Genomic DNA, 20,303 nt, shown 5'->3' with positions numbered 1-20,303 from the left:
ATCTGATTCTAATAAATGTTCATTTTGTTGTCTCAGCTTCACATGTTGATTTAATTGTACTCGAAATGGAGTATCCTAGTAGGCTGAGCTCCTAGAATGGGTTGGCCCAATATCATGTCCTGAAAAGGGGATATCGAATGCAAAGAGAACTTCTGACTACCTTCTGAATTCCACATGATTCCTTATTTTGAAAGCCATTCACTTTCAAATGATTTTGACTTTGTTCCTTGTCCACAAAATTAGTTTGCTTGATTTCTCTTTAAAATTCTTTTAGAGGAGATTTGGCAAGAAACTTAGCTGAAAACAGCTAAAAATTTTTTCTGGAGGGTGGAATTCAACCTTTGTCTATTGCTTAAATTAGAGGGAGTGAATCAGTGACTGTGATGAATTGCTTGAGTGAGATTAAACTAGTGTATGGCTTCGATCCTATCCTCACTTTCCTGGGAGTAAACCCTTTTGACTATTATGGGGCTTACTTCTGTAATGCATAGGATTTGGACTTTCAGCAGTAAAAGTAGCTTAACTATGCTAAGTAACATTACAACCATAGTATAATGTTTATTTCATTAATTTGGATTCCTTGTAAATGAATTGGAGAATCCCTGGTGATAATACACAATATATGCCTCTGCTAAAGGGTTTCATGTACTGAAGTTGTGATTTAATATTTAAAAATGTTTTTTTTCCCTTCGACTATTTTTGAAGATATTATGAATTCTAGAAAGCAGTGTGATATTTGAGCACTGAGCAATGCAAAGGTTATTTTTAGTGAACTACTAAGTGTTAGAAACTTTCATGGTTTGAGACTGATGGATTAGTTTGGATAGATTAGTTAGTGTGGGCTCCTCCTCCTATTCTTAGAGAGAATAGTTCTCTGTGGCTGATACAGTAAGGATAATATTATTGCTCACCATTCTGCAAATAGTATGTAAACAAATACTTGTTGAAGTCTGAAGAGCTGGTTAATTAAGTCAGGCACCTTTTAGAGTCTTGTGTGTTCATTGATTTGTCAGTGGCACCATGGGGTGCTAGTGATGAAAAGGGGGGAAAGCACAGAGGGCGAGCCTTTTACTGGAAGGGCTGTATGTTTTGCATGCGGATGTGAGTCGGCCTGCTGGTCTGGAACACACCGATAAGATGCTCTTCTTTTCACAGTGCACTCCTTGAATTCAAAGAGCTAAAAGGGCTCACTGAATCAGAAAAACAAACAGACTTCTCTTTCAATGGAGAGAGGAAAAAATGAATGTGTGGTCATTATGTGGTCCTAAGACCCCGGGTACCAAAGGTTCCTTTTATTGGCAACAAGCCATTCTTTAGAGAAACACTTCCCACACAGGGGGCAGGGAAAGGATGAGTGTGCCTGCATTCTAGTCTGCATAAACTCCTGTTGACTTTAATTGGGGCAAACTGTGGCCAGTAGTCACTCAAAAAGTATTTCTTATGATCTCATTTTTTGCAGCAATTTCTCTCATGCCATGTTGCAAAATGTTATATGAAGATAGGTTCATCAGAGTTGATAACAAGTAAAACAAAATCTGGTTTTCTGTGTTAGCATACTGTTAGTGGTGCTTTTTAATTTTTAAAAAAAGAAAATTCAATGACCTGGGCTTAGTTTGTAGATATATTTCTCTACTTAGTTTACTAGGTTGTTTTTAGTTTTAAAAATGACGTAGAACTATACATTAAATTTCATACATTGCATACAACTTTTTTTTTAAAAAGGATATAGTGTAGTAAGAATTCAGATATTCCATTTTAAAGTGTGTTTCTATACGACAGCATTTTTTTATATTATAAATGCAATCCTGAAGTTGAATCAACAACAAGAAAAATATATGGTCTTGCACTAACATTCGAAAACAGTTCACAGATTTTTGTGACCTTTGTTTACTATTTTAGAAGCAAGTTTTGACTTGCTTCTATAAAATATAAAATAAATAATTTTATTAAGGTGTGTGAAGATGGTAAAGTAGCTGTCCCAGGTGGTAGAGCTGGCCTAAATTGTAGTTGCTGACAATCTGATGCAGTGTAAAAGCCATAGGCAAGATGTATTTGATCAGCTATAGTGGATACAAATTTCAGTGTAATTCTGTGTTTGGAACTATGTCCATGTGCTTTCCATATGCCTATTTACATATTGCTGCTTAAATAACCTGTTCATGTTACAGAGGAATGTGTAATTACAGGATTTTGAATAAAGACCTGCTATGCTGCTTTCAGTTTTTCTCTGTCCCATGTTAGTCATAGAAGACAGTTACCTCTTTTTTCCCCCTCCTATAGATCAGAAAGAGGTAGGTTGTGCCTAATCTTTTCCTGTGCTCTAGAATGTTATGGTGAGCACTGATCTCTGAAGTCATCTGTTAAACAGGATTTTCCTGCATCATGGGCAGAGGAAAGCACGCTAAACTACTTTGCTTGAGCTCAGGTCACAGTTGCTTTAGAGCTGTTAGGGCAATGGAGTACAGTCGACGTGTGCATATATTCTGCCTCTTCCTATTAGGGCTTATATTTTAATAATAGTGATGTGAACCTGTAAACTGCTCATTCCAACCAATAACATAAATAAAAAGAACATTTTAACCAATAATGAAGGAGCTTGCATGTGAGTAATATTGGCTCTTAAACTTTTTCTCAGAGATGCCTTTTAGCAAATAGTTCTTTTTACACAGTCCAACTTCTTTGTTCACTTTCTGAAAATCAGAGCTGCTTCAATGGGCAAATCTGATAAGGCATTTTTACAAGCATTGCAAATAATATTTTTTTAGCCCAAACTTTTATCTCTTGTGAGATGGAGGTAATTTTTCAATTGATTCACATGAAAGTTGCACATTTGAATTGCAGATGCAAGAACTGATTTAAATATTACTTTCGATAACAAGGTTTGTTGCCAATTCTGTATTCAGTTGGTGTTCGTCAAGCTGGTGGAGAAATTTGATTAAGGGTTTCTAAGTCATTGCAGGTGCTGAAGTTACAGTTTTCTCAGAGTTCTCAAAAAGGAAGGCTGATGAGAGCATGTGCCTATGATAGTCCAATGGATCCCTTTTATTTTGGCCTGAAAATGCTACTGGAGATTAAGATGGTTATAAGTTAGATGTTTCTTTTTATTTTTTCATATTGTTAGCTTTGCCAGGTAACAGTCATTGCTGCATCTTCTTATGTTTTGATGAGCGTAATGTTTATCTTACTGGTGTAAGTAGATTTACATAGTTTGCTACTTTCAGGCAGATTAACTGGGTGTAGCTGCATGTGAGGAATTTAACACTGATTCGGTACTTGACCTTGTTTAGAAACTGATGTGCAAAGCTGTTGATTAATCTTTGCATGGTCTGTTCACAGTGTTCATACCTGTGTGATACGAACACCGATACTGTGCCTAAAAATCCAGATATTGATTTCATGATGTCATCTAGATTTTAGAATCCAGGTTTCGAAATGTGTGCTGATTGATTCTCAAAATTTTGAGTTTCAATCATGGCATCAAAGTGCCACATCTGTTTGCTATTCTTATCCACACAAAGTTTCTTCTTCAGTTTGATTTTTCTAAAGCATTTAGATGCAGTGTCCAGTAATCACATTTCGCTTTAGGGTGGGATACTTAGTAAAATTTGAAACGTAAAACTCTCCTATACAAGGGATAACAAATCACCTGGTGATGCATTTTCACTTAATTATGTACAGGAAGTTACAATCGAAAAGCCCTCACATACCCATTTTGATCTTGAAAACTTAGATTTTTAGATATTAGATTTTTGTAATCTCAATAAAACCTGTAGAAGTATATGTAGATTATACAATTATTTTCTGGGTTAGCATTTTAGGTTTCATCCACAAATGATTTACTCAGGAATATTTCTATTAAAAAGAGTATTCCTTCAATCATCAGTCTCCTGCACAGCTAGTAATTTCAGGTTGGGAAGGAAGGCAGGCAGTCATTGTATGGTATTTACACAAGCCTCTGTTTTGATCCATGCAGAGTGCTGACGCAGTGCCCAGGTGTATATGCTTCCCAGCCAGGTGTATATGCAAGATTATTTACATGCAATTCTTTCCATATCCTCTCTTTCTGTGTAGGCCATTTGCAGTGTCTAAAGTCACGTAACTCTGTTATGATCTGTGTTTGTTTCTTGTTCTAAGGAGCAGAACTAGTTATCATTCTAAATCAGTATGAATTGAACATTGTGAAGCTGCTGTATATCATCAGACTGTTTTGTCCATCTACCCCAGTATTGTCTGCACTTGATTGTCATTGTCTCTTTGGAACTCAAGCAGACCTGATACTCTTTTAAAAAGGAGTTGCTGGACTTTGAACCAGGGACTTTAAACATGCAAAAATGTTTTTAGGCAAGGACCACAGAGCTGTGGCCCTTGCCAAATTACTTGCCTGCTATGCAGGGCTTTTCAAACCTGGGCATCATGATGCCCCAGCCATAGGGCTCTGGCCTCTTTCCCCTTAAGGCAGTGGTTCTCAAACTTTTCCAGCTCGTGCCTCCCCTGATGCTTGTGGCCATTGGCCACAGCTCCCCATTACAACACCTCACCTCAGTTACCCCCAAAATGGGGATGAACGTGTTATAATTATACACTAGAAACAAGGCTGCCAGCACTCTGAGGCTGCAATCCTAACCACACTTACCTGAGAGTAAGCCCCATTGAACAAAATATGACTTACTTCTGAGTAGACCTGGTTAGGATTGTGCCCTGAGTTTGTTAGCAGCACACCTGGAGGGTTTTGGAAAGGGAAGGGGAAGTGATGAATCTGTTGGGGGAGGGGAAGACTTTGTTTTGTGTGCATCTGCTAATTGCAAACTGATGCAAACTGAGATCCAGAGACTGTTTGACTGGAATCCTAACCCCACTTTCCTGGGAGTAAGTGCCATTGAACACAATAGGACTTACTTCTGAGTAGACCTAGCCAGGGTTGTGCCTTTTGTCTTACAATAGCAGCCAACAGAGTACCCCCCCCCCCAAAAGGAGGCAGGAGGAAAAAGGGGAATGGCTAAAAAGGAACGGGGATTTTAATTTTTAATCAATTTTTGGAGACAAAGCCATCAAGAGTGGCTTTTTTTCTTTTTTGAAGGGGGGAAGAGAACGGTGAAGATCCTGGGTTAAGCTGACACAGACCCCAAGCCTATGTAGGTCTACTCAGAAGTAAGCCCCATTTGAGTCAATGGGGCTTACTCCCAGGAAAGTGTGGAAAGGATTGCAGCCACATACAGCAAGATTACAACTCACCCCAAAGTAGGCTTACACACATACACCCAGCATGCAGATGCCACCCCTGTTTTCCCAGGGAAGATGGGGGGATGCAGGCTGAGGCATTTGCGCCCCCCCCACTAGGAGCAGAGGAAAGCACTGCACTGCCTGTACTTAACTCTTCCCTCCCATTTTGAAGCCTGCCAGGAGCGCCCCTGTGCTGATGAGATGTAGCACCTCTGCACTCTTCTCTCCTCCAGCCTTCACTAATCCCAGGATGCCCAGGGCATAAGAACAGCCCCACTGGATCAGGCCATAGGCCCATCTAGTCCAGTTTCCTGTATCTCACAGCAGCCCACCAAATGCCCAAGGGAGCACACCTGATAACAAAAGACCTCATCCTGGTGCCCTCCCTTGCATCTGGCATTCTGACACAGCCCATTTCTAAAATCAGGAGGTTGTACATACACATCATGGCTTGTAACCCGTAATGGATTTTTCCTCCAGAAACTTTTCCAATCCCCTTTTAAAGGTGTCCAGGCCAGACGCCATCACCACATCCTGTGGCAAGGAGTTCCACAGACCAACCACACGCTGAGTAAAGAAATATTTTCTTTTGTCTGTTTTAACTCTCCCAACACTCAATTTTAGTGGATGTCCCCTGGTTCTGATGTTATGTGAGAGTGTAAAGAGCATCTCTCTATCCACTTTTTCCTTCCCATGTATAATTTTGTATGTCGTATATGTAGTTCTTGAGGAGTTACTCAGAAGTCAAATGTCTCCATCCTGCAAGAGGAACTTATTACTGTCCCTGTAGGAAATGGACAGAGTTATCCTATTTGAGTTAAACAAAAAGGGTTTGATATTCAAAGTAATTGACTGTGAGACTGGTGGTGAGTGTCAGTGGAATATGAACTCCTCTTGTACTGAACAGGCTTATATACCACAATGCAGTTAAGAGCTCCTGCTTTGTCTAGTCAGTTAAATGTTCCTGACAGGGGTGAGTCCTGGTGAAATACCCCCAAAGTTGCAACTGTCAAAAAAATGTTCATGTGTATAAAGTCCTTGCTTTGCTGTCTTAAGCAGCTGTTTTCAGTTTATGAAGGGAGAATACGTGGGAGAGTCTCGAACAAAAGAGCATATTTCAGAAATATTCTTTTTCAAAATAATGGAAATTTTCTGCATAAGGAAGGATTCTTGGTGACTACTTGACTGAATGAAAAGAAAGGTTTGAAGCAATTGCCACAGGGGAAGGGTAAGTTTGATTATTGCATTGCACAGTGGTAAATTTAGCTGCGCCTTGCAGAAGCCTCTCTATTTGCAGTTTCCTGATGCAACAGGAAAGGGAAGGGATGTGCTGCAGACAGAACAGAGAAGTGGGTGGAGAACAATTTGTTAATTCAGCAGGGAATATAAAACTTGCACTGTCTCTAACTAGAATACTGCAAGCCTCCTTGTACCTCCTTAATTACAATCATACTAGAGCTGGATTCATGTAGATGCCATCTCCTTCTTCTAAACTTACCGGATCAGTTTTGATCACATAAGATCTGAAGAGGGGGGAGAGAGAACTGACAGGGGATCACATTACAATATATGGTTTAAGTATGTTTAAGAGCATCCAAAGAATTTGGCACTATGCAAAACCCAGCATTTTAGTTTATACTGGTTGTAAGCGTTGGCTGATCCTGATTTGGGAGTGAGCTTATTCGGACTTTGTTCTGTTCTATCCTATATTGTAGTTAACAAATTTTAAATACACAACTTTGTTAGAAAAAAAGTTTAACATTAATTTCATTGTCTTAAAAAGAGACCTGCTACTTGCCAATACTCAACTGTATTCATAAAAACCCACAAATTAGAATGCTTTGCTCACGTATTGAAAAATTACAAAGGCAGTAATTTTTTTTAGCTAAACTGTCAGTATTTGCAGACACAAAGCTATGTTAGTACAGGTTGAGCATCTCTTATCTGAAGTGCTTGGGACCAGAAGCATTTTAGATATAGGTTTTTCTGTATTTTGGAATACTTGCGTATACATAATGAGAGATCTTGGAGATGGAACCCCATTCATTTATGTTTCATATACCCCTTATACACATTGCCTGAAGGAAATTTTATACAATATTTTATACAATATTTTAAAATAATTTTGTGCATGAAACATGGTTTGTGCATGAAATACAGTTTGTGATTTTATTTCTTTAGGCAAAAAAGGAAAAAAATCTCATGTTGGTGTTTTTAAAAAGTTCCATATTTCAGAATACGGTATTTTGGAATTCCAGATAAAGGTTGCCCTTATTCAGATGCGATCTGTCTGGAGGGATGTAATAGGTGGCGTGTTCATGGCCTCATTTGGGTTATGGAAAGAGGCCTAGGTTTTTTCCAAGTTGCATAGACTTCCTGATGAAGTGTTACCTTGTAACAGTTCTTCCTTTCCATTGTTTGCCTCTTTTCAAGTCAGCATTCATTATGTGGCATTGGTGAAAAAATTGAAATCAGCCACTAATAACTTGTATCATTCGCTTCAATTCCATGAGTTTTAATGGAAATTAGAAATTCTAACTTTCTTAGGAAACAACCCTAACTTTCTTAGGATACAATGTTCTTGATGCACAAATTTTAAGTTATCTCTTCCGCTCCTGTCTTTTTTAGAATACCAACACTGAATACATTAGCACCTGATTAAATATGTGGTTGAATGAATATATGTGATATAAAATTATCTGCCCTTCCCTTCATATTTTAAATAATTATACCAAACGTTCTGGGATAGTGAGAGATGGAAAATAAATGTCTTGGGCAGGGGTGTCAAACTCATTTCATACAGAGGGCCGAATAGCATTCATGATGCCTGCTGGGGGCTGGAAGTGATGTCATTAGTCAGGAAGTGATGTCATTAAACAGTTCATGACTAAAAATAAGCACTTTTTCCTCACTTGGGAACTCATTAGCTACAAATGACAGAAGAGTAAATATACATATCTTGATCATATTCAAGAAATGGGAGAGCTCAATTTTCAAGTGGGCTGCCCTTTCAGCAGTAACACCTCAGCATGGCTCAGCAGCTGAGAGACTGAGGGCCTTATAAAAAGCTTCCGTGGGCCGCATCCGGCCCCCGGGCCTTATGTTTGACACCCCTGGTCTTGGGGGTGAGGGGGAGAGAACTTGACTAGTTCTTTGTTGTACAGCATAGAAATACTTTCAAGTCTTTTATGCAATTACATTTTTGCTTTAAAAATCCTTTACCTGATGCCTGAATTTTTCCTATTCCACACACAACTCCTCTCAGATATTTGTATCTGCAAAGAGGTGACCTGCCTGCTGATATTCTGGTTGAAAAAAAAGAAAGGAGCAGGGCAGAGCTGGTCCATAAACACAAGGAAACTTGAAGTTCACAAGTCTTTGTTCCCTTTTCTTCAAGTCCTATGTATACTCTCTCTTTCAAAAGATAAAAGGGGAAAAAACAGCAGAGGGTTATACCTGCTGGTAGCAAATGCTTCTCTCCTGCCTGGAGTATAAAACAGGTGGCAACATTTGTTCTGAGAACATATTACCTGAGGTGTGCATTCTATAGAGCAGGGGTGCCCAAACCCCGGCCCTGAGGCCACTTGCGGCCCTCAAGGCCTCTCAATGCGGCCCGCAGGGAACCCCCAGTCTCCAATGAGCCTCTGGTCCATCCTCAGATTTGATGGAGCCCACACTGGCTCAATGCAACTACTCTCAGCATGAGAGTAACTAACGTCTTGTATGAGCTATGGGATGAGGACTCCCTCCACTGCTTGTTGTTTTACGTCTGTGATGCAGCAGTGGCAGTGAAGGAAAGGCCAGCCTTGCTTTGTACAAGGTCTTTTATAGGCCTTGATCTATTGCAAGACCTCCATTCATTCATATAAGTTCATCTTTAATATATTCATTTATGTAAATTTATTCAAATTTGAAATGTAAAATTTGAATTTTACATAAATTCCTTCCTTTCTGGAGCTCAGGGGTGCCCAAACCCCGGCCCTGGAGCCACTTCTGGCCCTCAAGGACTCCCAGTCTGGCCCTCAGGGAGCCCCCAGTCTCCAGTGAACCTCTGGCCCTCCGGAGACTTGCTGGAGCCTGCACTGGCCCTACACGACTGCTCTCAGCATGAGGGTGACTGTTTGACCTTTCATGTGAGTGTGAGGAAGGCTTCCTCCACTCCTTGCTGTTTCACTGCAGCAGTGGCAGTGAAGGAAAGGCTGGCCTTGCTTTGTAAGGCCTTTTATAGGCCTTGAGCTATTGCAAGACCTTCATTCATTCATATAAGTTCCATCTCTAATATATTCATTTATGTAAATTTATTCAAATTTGAAATGTAAAATTTGAATTTTACATAAATTCCTTCCTTTCTGGAGCTCAGGGGTGCCCAAACCCCGGCCCTGGAGCCACTTCTGGCCCTCAAGGACTCCCAGTCTGGCCCTCAGGGAGCCCCCAGTCTCCAGTGAACCTCTGGCCCTCCGGAGACTTGCTGGAGCCTGCACTGGCCCTACACAACTGCTCTCAGCATGAGGGTGACTGTTTGACCTTTCGTGTGAGTGTGAGGAAGGCTTCCTCCACTCCTTGCTGTTTCACTGCAGCAGTGGCAGTGAAGGAAAGGCTGGCCTTGCTTTGTAAGGCCTTTTATAGGCCTTGAGCTATTGCAAGACCTTCATTCATTCATATAAGTTCCATCTCTAATATATTCATTTATGTAAATTTATTCAAATTTGAAATGTAAATTAATTCTTTTTTCCCCCCGGCCCCCAGCACAGTGTCAGAGAGATGATGTGACCCTCCTGCCAAAAACTTTGGACATCCCTGCTCTAGAGTCTAGACCTTTCTACTCATACTCAAGGATCCTTAAATGAAGACTGCCCAGTGTTGCATATATGCAGTAGGGACCAAATGTGTACACCTGTAGGCTGGACAGAAATGGGTTAAGGAAAAAGGAAGATCTGTCCTTTCAGCAGAGTGCTTGTTTGGGTGCTTGTTAAATTGCATGTCCCCATCTGCATGAGTTAGGGCGCAATCTTAACCCCTTATGTCAGTGCTTTCCAGCACTGTCATAAGGGTAATGCAGATCTGAGGTAAGGGAACAAGCATTCCCTTACTTTGAGGAGGCCTCTGTGAGTGACACCCAACTGCAGAATGCAGCACATTGGCACTGCTATGCCAGTGCTGGAAAGCACTGACTTAAAGGGTTAGGATTGCGCTCTTAGTTGATCATCGGAGTATGTTCTGTTGGAAGCAGTGCAGTACAAATAGGCAGGTTGCTGTTTCATGTGGATTGTATCTGGATTAAGCATAAAAGTATGTGAAGCAGGAAGGTGAAAGGACACTGGTTCTCTTCTTTGCCCTTTACTCCTCCCAAATTATTTTTTGTGGTTTTTTTCCTCTCCCCCCCCCCCAATTATTTTTCATGGATTTTTCCTCTTCCCCCGCCTCATTTGTTGACCATATTGATCAACTGATGCTGTGTGTTAACCCTTGGTTCTGGCAATACAGTCTGTGTTCTCTGTTGGCTAATGACAGTGTCTTAAAAGCATTATTCACAGTCTCATCCTTGCAGTGATCTACTGTAGCAGCCCTGGCTTCATGGCCATTATTTGTTCATTATTAAAGGCCCACAGCTTTCTTCATAACTGGAATTGCTACATGAAATTCCAACTGGATGATGCTTGATGTGCAAGAAACATGTATTGAGAAACCAATAAATATCTACAGTTGAAAAGTTAGAATGAAAAACATTTTGTTAATGGTGTGACTTTGAGCCCTCTTATGCAGGTCTTTCGTATAGAAAGTGTCCCCTGCCAAGTATGCTTTCATGTCTTACTCAGAGGTAAAGCTCTTGTCACTTCCATCCTACATATATGCTTTTATTCTTTAAGTATCCTCTGCACTTCTTAAAGGGAAAGGTCCTATCAACATTAGAGTAACATTGTTCTTTTTAACAGGCATCTTAAAGTAGGCCAGTATTTTGTAGACAGAGTTCAGCTAGTTTCTTTGCAGTGCTGCTTCCTTATGTTTACTGTAAAAAGGTTTTTAATCACTTTGAGATAACTTGGCTTCATCATTGCCATGGTTCTACCTCTGTTTGACACTAACAATTTGTAAGGGCGTATATAACATATAATTAATCTAATGCAACCATTATGAAATATTATAGGGATTATATGCTATGGTCAAGTTACCTGCTGATAAATATGTTCGGGATTACAGCAGCACCAATCACTGTTGTGATATAATGAGAATGCCTTCGATTCAAAGTGTGGATGCATCAGAGGTTCTGTGGGGAGAAGATAAACTGGATCTGCTCGTAGATCTGTGAAGAATGGCATTTAGTTTAACAATAGTAACAAAATGGCTTTACCCCATTAAATTAGGCTTGTTGGAATGAAGAAGGCTTGAGAGAAAACTAGGAGTGTGTGAATTTCTGTGTGAAATGAGACTGTGACTTCAGCTCTGGTATTGAAAACAAATTCCTAGTATGAGCATGTACTCGGAGAGGTCCTGTTCATTAATCCTGTGTATTCCTAAAAAAGTATACATGAAAGAAGCATGTACAGGTATATACCACTTAATGACAGAGATACGTTCTCCATTTCCTGTTGCTATGCAGTTAGGTTGTTAAGCAAACATTCAGCCCAATGTAGTGCCTTTGTGGTGTAAACAGACACTCCCTGTCAGACACTAGTTGACTGCACAGGCTACTGGAGATAGATTGCCTCTTCTTTGCATTCAGAGCCTCTTTGTTGTGTAAACGGTCACTGCTGCAGGCTGTGGGAGTCCTAACTGCCTCATTAAGTGCCTCTTTGTTGTGCTTTTACCACCGCTGTATATGCGGTCAGTTGTTAAGCGGAAGGTTGTTAAACGGTGGACGTCTATATCAGAAGTGGTCAAACTCGCTTAATATAAGCCACATACAATAAACTTCAGATGTTTGAGAGCCACAATATTTACTCCCAACTTGTAGTTTCGCCACTCCTGCTGTATTTAATACTTGTACGCACTAAAGTCCCAGAATTGGCTGTAGCTTCCTTTCACGTGTACAGTATGTGGCAAATGTGAATTTGTGCCAGTGTGCCAAATGGGCCTAATAAATAGTCACAGTGATTAACTATTATTATTATTATTATTATTATTATTATTATTATTATTATTATTGAATGGAGTTCTGTGCATTGAGGAATATTCATGCATAAATTGCATGAATGTTTAATACTCAAAACTACACTATGCAGCACCCAATATTGTCTTGTGTTCTTCATTACAAAAGTACAAAATAGGTAAAACGAAGCAGCATAGCAGGCTGATGCAGAGTCCACTACTTGTGGGGACGCCAGTGTGCACATTACTGTGTTTACAGTGATAATGTAGTTGCTACATCACTGCTTTTCTGAATACGCTTGAGAATTGCAATTGCAACCATGTATACTTCACTGTGGTGTACAAGACCTGTTTGGTGCTAACAAGAGCACAATATCCCTATCCGCTTCTAACCCAATGGAATTATAGCAGTTCATGCCAGCTGATAATTTAGTATGTAATTGCTTCAAGTGATGTGTCTTCAGATAATCACACATAAAGGTCTGTTAGTCTTTTCATTTTTAAAGATAATATCAATTGTAAAGAAGATAATACTCCATAGCTGACTGCTCAGATGTTTGCTATAATACATTTTGAGTGTCACTCAGCTTGGTTGAATAATGCACCAATAAAAACTCTATAACTTGCCTGATATGCTTTTTTCCTCCTCAATATCTTCACCCTAATTTTTCAGTTAATGATGCAATTTAGGTTACTTTGTGCTTAGTTGCATGCCACTTTGAGAAATGGTTACCTGAACAATTCCGTTAAATAGCTAAAGAATTATCTAAAAATAAAATACAATAAAATAAAAAATAAAATAAAATAAATAAATATAAAATAAAAAAATAAAATAAAAATAAAATAATATAGCCAAGATCAGTGGTTCCCAAACTGTTTAGTACTGGGACCCACTTTTCAAAATGACAGTTCTATCAGGAGCCGCTTGGGTTTATGAGACTTTTAAAAAAAGTTTCACTTTACCAGCAGCTCAAATTTCTGTTTTTATCCTTTTTATTTTGGTTAGGGAGGGATCCATGTTCTGAAACATTTGAGGTCCGTGTTCATTGTATTGGGAGTATTCTGGTGGTGTTGTGTTCCCCCTTGGCCTGCCCTTCTAAATGGACCGAGGCCACAGTCACTTATTAGATAGTAAATGTGTATGTGCTGCTCTGTTTCAGCTTCCCCAGGGCACAATATATTTTCCTTGTTAGCTAACAGCTTTTTGCTTTTGTGACCCACCCAAAATCTGGTTGTGACCCATTGGTGGGTCCCAACCCACTATTTGGCAACCACTGACCTGGATAATAATTATTGAATATTTACTCAGATAATGACATTTGGGGGTGATTTTATGACTATATATTGGGGTTTGTTGTTTTTTTTAAGTTTCTAGGCTTAAGTTCATATTATTGTTGGGTAAGTGTTTAACTCTACCAGGAATAATGCTGTTGCCAGCAAAGTTCATTTCAAAGGAATTGACACAGGCCTGGTGCTCTTTATATCCTTATGTTGAATTTCCAGCTCTTCTGCTGCTGTGCTGTGATTCATAATTTCAAAGTAAGGAGGAAGTGTTGCAATGTCTTCAAAGAAATTACTAATGCCAGAGAATTCTCAAAGTTAAGGCACTTGGCTGATACCCAGAAAGAGAGGTCGGCCCCAAGCTAAACATCTGAAATTGATGAGTGCTCTAGCACAATTTTTTGATACAAGTACCTAACTAGGCTTGGTGTAAACTGAGGGTATTTGACACATGTAATCTCTAGGGGTTTAATCCTCATTAAACTCTATACCCTCATTTCTCTTTAATACGAAGTAGGCATGTAGTTGTGATTGGTCTACTTGTCAAACTTACTAAACAAAGGACAAGTGACCCTTCAAATTACAATGCAATGAAAACCAATACCCTTCCCTCACTTGCCCTGTATCTTTTTAGTATGTATTCTATAATGTCTGTCTCATACTTTGGCTTACAATTTTGCTGTTTTGCAAACAACATGCAGGCATGCCCTGGTATCCACGGGGAATTCTGTTCTGGAACCCCCTATGGATAGCTGAATGAGTGGATACTGGGGATGCCCCCCCCAGGGGCAAGGGGAGCACTCCTCCATGGTTAACTGAAACAGCGGATACAGGATCTGCAGATACAGGAAGGACTCTGTACTTACTTCTAGTTAAGAATCTGCTGTTCTGCATAGACTAGATGTACTCTTTCACTCATGAACCCTACCAATTTCCATGTAATAAAATGCGGACCTCTATGAGTGGATCTGCCGGGAGCCCAAACAAGTGAAGGATAATATTTCTATAGGTAATTTTAGAAGAAAATATAATTAACAAGTGTTATCTAACCCCTTTATGTACATTTAGAGCAGGTGGGGTATAGGACCATTACATACAGGCGTGTGTCACTTAACGATGGGGATATGTTTTCCAATCCCTGTTGTTATGTGATTAGGTCATTAAGTGAACATTCAGCCCAGTCAGGTGTGTTTGTTGTGTAGACATACACTCCCTGCCAGACACTAGCTGACTGCACAGGTTAATAAACATACACTGCCTCTTCTTTGCATTAAGAGCCTCTTTGTTGTGTAAACAGACACTCTGCTGCAGGCTATGGAAGATCTGACTGCCTCATTAAGAACTTCTTCATTGTGCTTTGACCACCATTGTATATGCAATCTGTCGTTAAGCGGACGGTTGTTAAGTGGCACATGCTTGTGTATGTAAATGATTTGGGTTTTTTTTTTCTGAAAATCTAGATAAATAATAGTTGCAATGATAATGGATGTTAGGTTAGGGGAAAAGGGCCAAAATACTGTCACTTATAGAATTCTGAACTCAGATCTGTGTTCAGAGCCCCACTTATTTGGGAAATGAACTGAGTGACTATAGCTGGTCGCTATCTCTTTGATTGACCTAACAAGGTTCTTATGAAGGAAAAAAATGAGAATGCCCAGTGTATGCTACCATGAACTCTGTAGCAGTCATATGACATTCAAAAAGGCTAGGAAACAGGGTTTCTTTATTCCAGTTTCTTGTTTCATAGTGCTACAAGTTTTAGAAACTTAAAAGATTCCAGTTCAAGGCCCATTGATGCATAGTGTGTGGTTCATATGTCTGCAGTGCACTTCAGGTGTGTAACAGAACAATCCTATGCAGATACTATGCTAGTTCACACTGATGCCAGCACGGTGTCCATCATTGTGCCAGTGCCAGCACTAACAGCGCACTGATGATGGCATAGCGAAATACCAAGCATATCTTGGCAAAGCATTGCTGGTGCAGCCCTTCCCAGTAACACCCCCAGCATCCATGGAAACACTGGCACAACCTGGAGTTGTGCCTGGAGCAGTGTCCTGACATTGGTGCATCATCGCCATGTGCAACATCTGTGTGTCAGTAGTATGACGTCCAAAGAATAAGTCACTGCATCCAATCAGCCCCAACACTGGCAGCTGGATAAGTGCCCCCAGGGTGAATTGAGCAAGGGGAAGGAGAAGGTGCAATGCCAGTGAGTGGTCAACATTGGGGAGATAGCCCCCTGCCAGCTTCTAGGAATGAGCAACAAAGCAACAGACACCACCTCCAACCATGGGAAGGTGCCCCAGGGACGAATGCACATACACACATGCAACATGACACGGTGATGCCATAGTACCCCCACCTCCTACAGGAGTTATGGTGGCATTGGCAGCAAAGGGGCAAAAGCAAAGAACTGTAGGAACCCCTGGACCCACGCATCCAAGAAATACTTTTTTGAGCAGAGCAAGGGTGGAGAGATAGTGCCTTTGGAACAGGACAGGTATGCATGCACACTGCATAGCAATGTGTCTGTGTGGAGACATTCCTCAGCTGGAAGGAGTCCTTATGCTCAGGAAGTAAAGGGAAGGAATAGAACGTGTTCCAAGGGAAGCCTCAAGAGCACTTGGGCAAAGCAGGGTGCTGGTAGCCCACTGTACAAAGGTATAGACTGCAAGCCAGACAAGCAAAGTGAGACCAGCAAAGTGACTTGCCCTCAGGAGCAAGGCACTCACCGTTTGCATGGCTGGAAACTCTCATGACAGGCACAAAAAGGAGAAGGCGGGTGGAGAATCCTACCGGTTACTCCACAAAGCTGCCCCTAAAACCCGGCCACAGCAGGAGACAGGCAAAGAGCACCTCATTTGGCATTTAGCACCTTGTATCGCGGCAAACAGGCACATCTGACTGAGAGGCTGTAGCACACGGACCTATTGGAGAGAAGACTACATGGTAGTGACAAGGCACCTTTGCAGCTGTCTACCTAGCTAGCTATATCCACGCATACCCTATGCACTTTGCTTCAATGCTGGCACAGTTGCCAGCACGGCTGTTGGTATGCTGTCCCTCCTGTCCCTGCCCGTCATATACCATGGCAGCAGAGAACAGGGGACTAATGATCAGTGAGAAACCTTCCTTCTCCCCCTCGCCCCCAAGAATCCAATAAGTCATAGAGAGAGTGCTGCAATCTCTGAGGGCAGAGAATCCTCTCCCCCTCTCCCCCACCACAGAGTCCAACCCTCAGGCTTTCTGAGGTAAGAAGCAGCTAGGGTGGGAAAAAAGAATTCTTATCTGCTAATGAAGAGACAATATGTGTGATCCCGTCAAAGCTCTTATTGAGCTTTATCAGTAAGACTGTTGTGCCATTGCAAGGTATGCATCAGATAGTTAAGTAGCAAGTGCCTGTGAGAGCTGACTGCAGCAGTTGGTTCATTGTCTGCTATGGAGTTTGCAAAACCACAGGGGCCTGACTGGAAGGAGTAGGTCAGCAACCTTGCCAAGCAGCAGCTGGGCTCACACTGGGCTGTATTGCCTGCCTGCCTGCCTGCCTGCTTGTAGGCATTTTTGGGGGTCTGCATGATGTCTTCATCAGTAGAGAGCAAGGAGAAATGGAGAGAGCATAATAAGGAATCACCAAAGGAGTCAGTCAGATCTGTTTTCTGACTTGACTTGCATACTTGAAATTTGTGAGGGAATGTGGTGTCACCAGGGTGTACATGGAGTTGTGCCCTATAGGGGGAGAGATCATGGTGGCTTGGGACATTACCTTTCTGCCTCTGGGCTGGGGGGGATAGACACTGCAGTGATGTTCTACCTAGGACCACCATTCATTCCCTTATGGCAGGAGCGTCAAATTAGTTACGTATAATGGGCCGAATAGCTTTCATGGTGGCTACTGAGGGCCAGAAGTGACATCATTAAGTAGGTGATCACCAGAAAGAGGCACTTTGTTTTCATGTAGAATCTCATTATCTCCAAATGACGGAAAAGAAAATGTGCAAATGTTGCTCATAGTTTCAAGATATTAGAAAGCCCAATTATGCTGGGAGAGCCCAATTATAACAGGGGGCAGGAAAAACTGCTTTTGGTCTGCGGGCCTTATGTTTGACACCCTTGCCCAATGGCAGTGGTGAAGTCCTGAAAAATGAAGGAGATTCTGATGAGTGTTTGTTCAACAGTAGCAGTGGTTGCAGGTTTTGGTATTTGCCAAAAGAGAGAATACACTCTTGGCTCTTAGCAAAAGGAAGGTTTTTCCTTTTGCTAAGAGTGAAAAACCTTTTGCTAAGAGTGGTTGGGCAACACAGTTGATAGCAGAAATACATGGGATAATCCTGAGTGCTCAAGAGGCATGGGGGGTAGGGTATGGGGTGTGTTGTCTTTCCCCCCTTGGAGTGGTGAGATTAAGGTTCTAATTGAGTGCTTGTGTGTGGAGACCTCCTGGGGCAGAATATCTGCAATAAGATTTCTGAAGAGATGCATTTTAACAAGCTGTTTTGTCATACGTATAGTGAGGGACAAGAAGTTGTTTGTGCTACATATTCACTTTGTGATCTAAGTGCCCTTTCACCATAGTTTCCATTTGAGAAGCCAGAGAAAGTATATCCCCATGCTGCACATCTGATATGATCTATACTGTAGTCTTCCTGCCAGTGGCTTTAGTACTGGAGTTGGTGTACTATGATTGGCTGCCAAATGTAGTCTCTATCCTATGCTTCATCATAGGAAAGTGGGTGGGGCAGGAGTTGACTGGAGGTGCAATTTTTAACTGTTTTTCTCGTCTTCGTTTTTCCTTATGAGTTTGCTTCTACTTACATCAGCTCTGTTGTTGGACTAACTTTTTCTGGCATCAGGGCCATGCCTTTTATCTGAATGGGGGGTATGTACATCATGTACATTGATGCACATTGATGGCTCCATGTCCCGTCCCCCCCATCACACCCCAGGTGCCTCCCTATTTTGGCCCTTCTGCTGGTGGAGTTGTGAATAGTACTCATGACTCACATCATTAAGTAGGAAGTGATGTCATTAAGCAGGTCATTACTGGAAATAAGCACTTTTTCTCATCTAGGAACTCCTTAGCTGCAAGTCAGAAGAGAAAATACACAAATCTTAATAATATTTTCAAGATATGGGGGAGCCCAATTATTATGCAGGCTGCCCTTTCAGCAGTGACACCTTGGCATAGCTTGGCAGTAGCTGATGGTGGTGCTGGGAGAGGACAAGGGCCAAATAAAGAGCTTCTGTGGGCTACATCCTACCCCCAGGTCTTATGTTTGACACCTCTGGTTTAGGGGCTTAGCTGAAACTCCAAATCATTAAATTCATCACAGGCATCTGGCATGAAATTCAGCACAAATGTTTAACAAACTCTGGTTGTCATGTTTTACTGTGATAAACTTGTATTCAGACAAAAATTGTAGAAGCATAATAGTTACTTCTGAGTCTACCAGGAAGAGGATGCGAAGGTTTTGTGTTAAATGGAAGCAAACACAATGGCTTCGGTTTAGCCTATCACTGGTGCTTGCATTGAATTGTGTCCGAAAGAATTCAGGCAGAAGCCATGAAATTGTCCATGGGAGGCTCCATGATGACAAGTACAGATAACCCTGTATTAGTGTCCAGATAATTTTTAGTACATTTTTAATGAGCAACTAGCTTGGTCAAACTCTATTCACATCCTCTTTCCTTTGAAATGGTCTTTGTGATGTAAATCTACCACCGGGAAAATGGGGCTCATTAGCCTGGGAAGGCAGCTCATCTAAGAGAAGGAAAACTCTGATCCCAAACCTCCACTGCCTTGTGGCTACATCCAGTTATGGAAAAGGCTTCAGGAGTCAACCTCGAAGCAAAATCTGGAGCTGGAGTCCCTGAGGCAGTTCATGGCTGAGCACAGTCACGTTCTGGCAACTCCTGCGACGCCGCTGGAGCCAACCGTATTGGCTTCTGCCTTTGCATTGGACCATTTCAGTAACATGGAGAGGGGGGATTTGCTGCATGGAAAACAGTCTGTCCTCCATATCTACTTTACCAAGGCTTCACGCACTGGAGAGAGCACTCTGTTCCAGAACCACTATTCAGAGCGCGATACCATAGTCTTCTGAGACTGAAGATGTAAATCACAAAGATAGCTATTATAAGATGTATCTGCCTCTTTAGCAAATTCCACAGTGTTGGTTGCATTGGGATTGTTGCTAGGTTGTTTGTCTCAGGATTAGACCATAGGATTCTGGCTGCCACAGGATCTGCTATGTTGACTTATTTGTGTTGGAGGGGGAGGTCTGTGCTTGAACACATGGGGATGAAGTTTTATCTGCACAATAACATTGCTAATTTCCTTATTCCTGTCGTTCCTTCAGTGATGGTACAGTGACATACTGTTCCTTAAAATTTTTGGAACTGCTACAGTGATGCTGGATACAGCTCTACTCTCCACTACCTGGTTGTTCCCATACAGTAACAAGTCATTCTTTGTACACACACTGTCTTGTGTGGGGGCTAGTTCACACATAACACCTTTTGGCAGTTTTAATTTGCTCCCAATGGTAACTGTTTCCACTTAGTAAGCACCAGGGAAGATCAGGAGCATTTTCTTCATACCATTGTAGGACTTTGGAATGGTTCTCGAATTGTGGCAAAGTGTTGTATCTGAATGACTTGCTGCATGGACCAGCTATATCAGGTGTCAAAGCAGGCTCAATATGGTGGCTATTTCTGTG

The 20,303-nt window shown here is 41.4% G+C and overlaps 1 protein-coding gene across 3 annotated transcripts in view; it reads left to right on the top strand.

Annotated features, from left to right (window-relative positions):
* Nucleotides 1-20,303, top strand: part of RBMS1 (RNA binding motif single stranded interacting protein 1) — a 163,453-nt gene that overhangs the window by 50,169 nt on the left and 92,981 nt on the right. The window lies entirely within an intron of this gene.

The sequence above is a fragment of the Tiliqua scincoides genome, chromosome 1 (genome assembly GCF_035046505.1).
Source record: "Tiliqua scincoides isolate rTilSci1 chromosome 1, rTilSci1.hap2, whole genome shotgun sequence".
Taxonomy (NCBI): domain Eukaryota; kingdom Metazoa; phylum Chordata; class Lepidosauria; order Squamata; family Scincidae; genus Tiliqua; species Tiliqua scincoides.
This window is presented reverse-complemented; position numbering and strand designations above follow the sequence as displayed.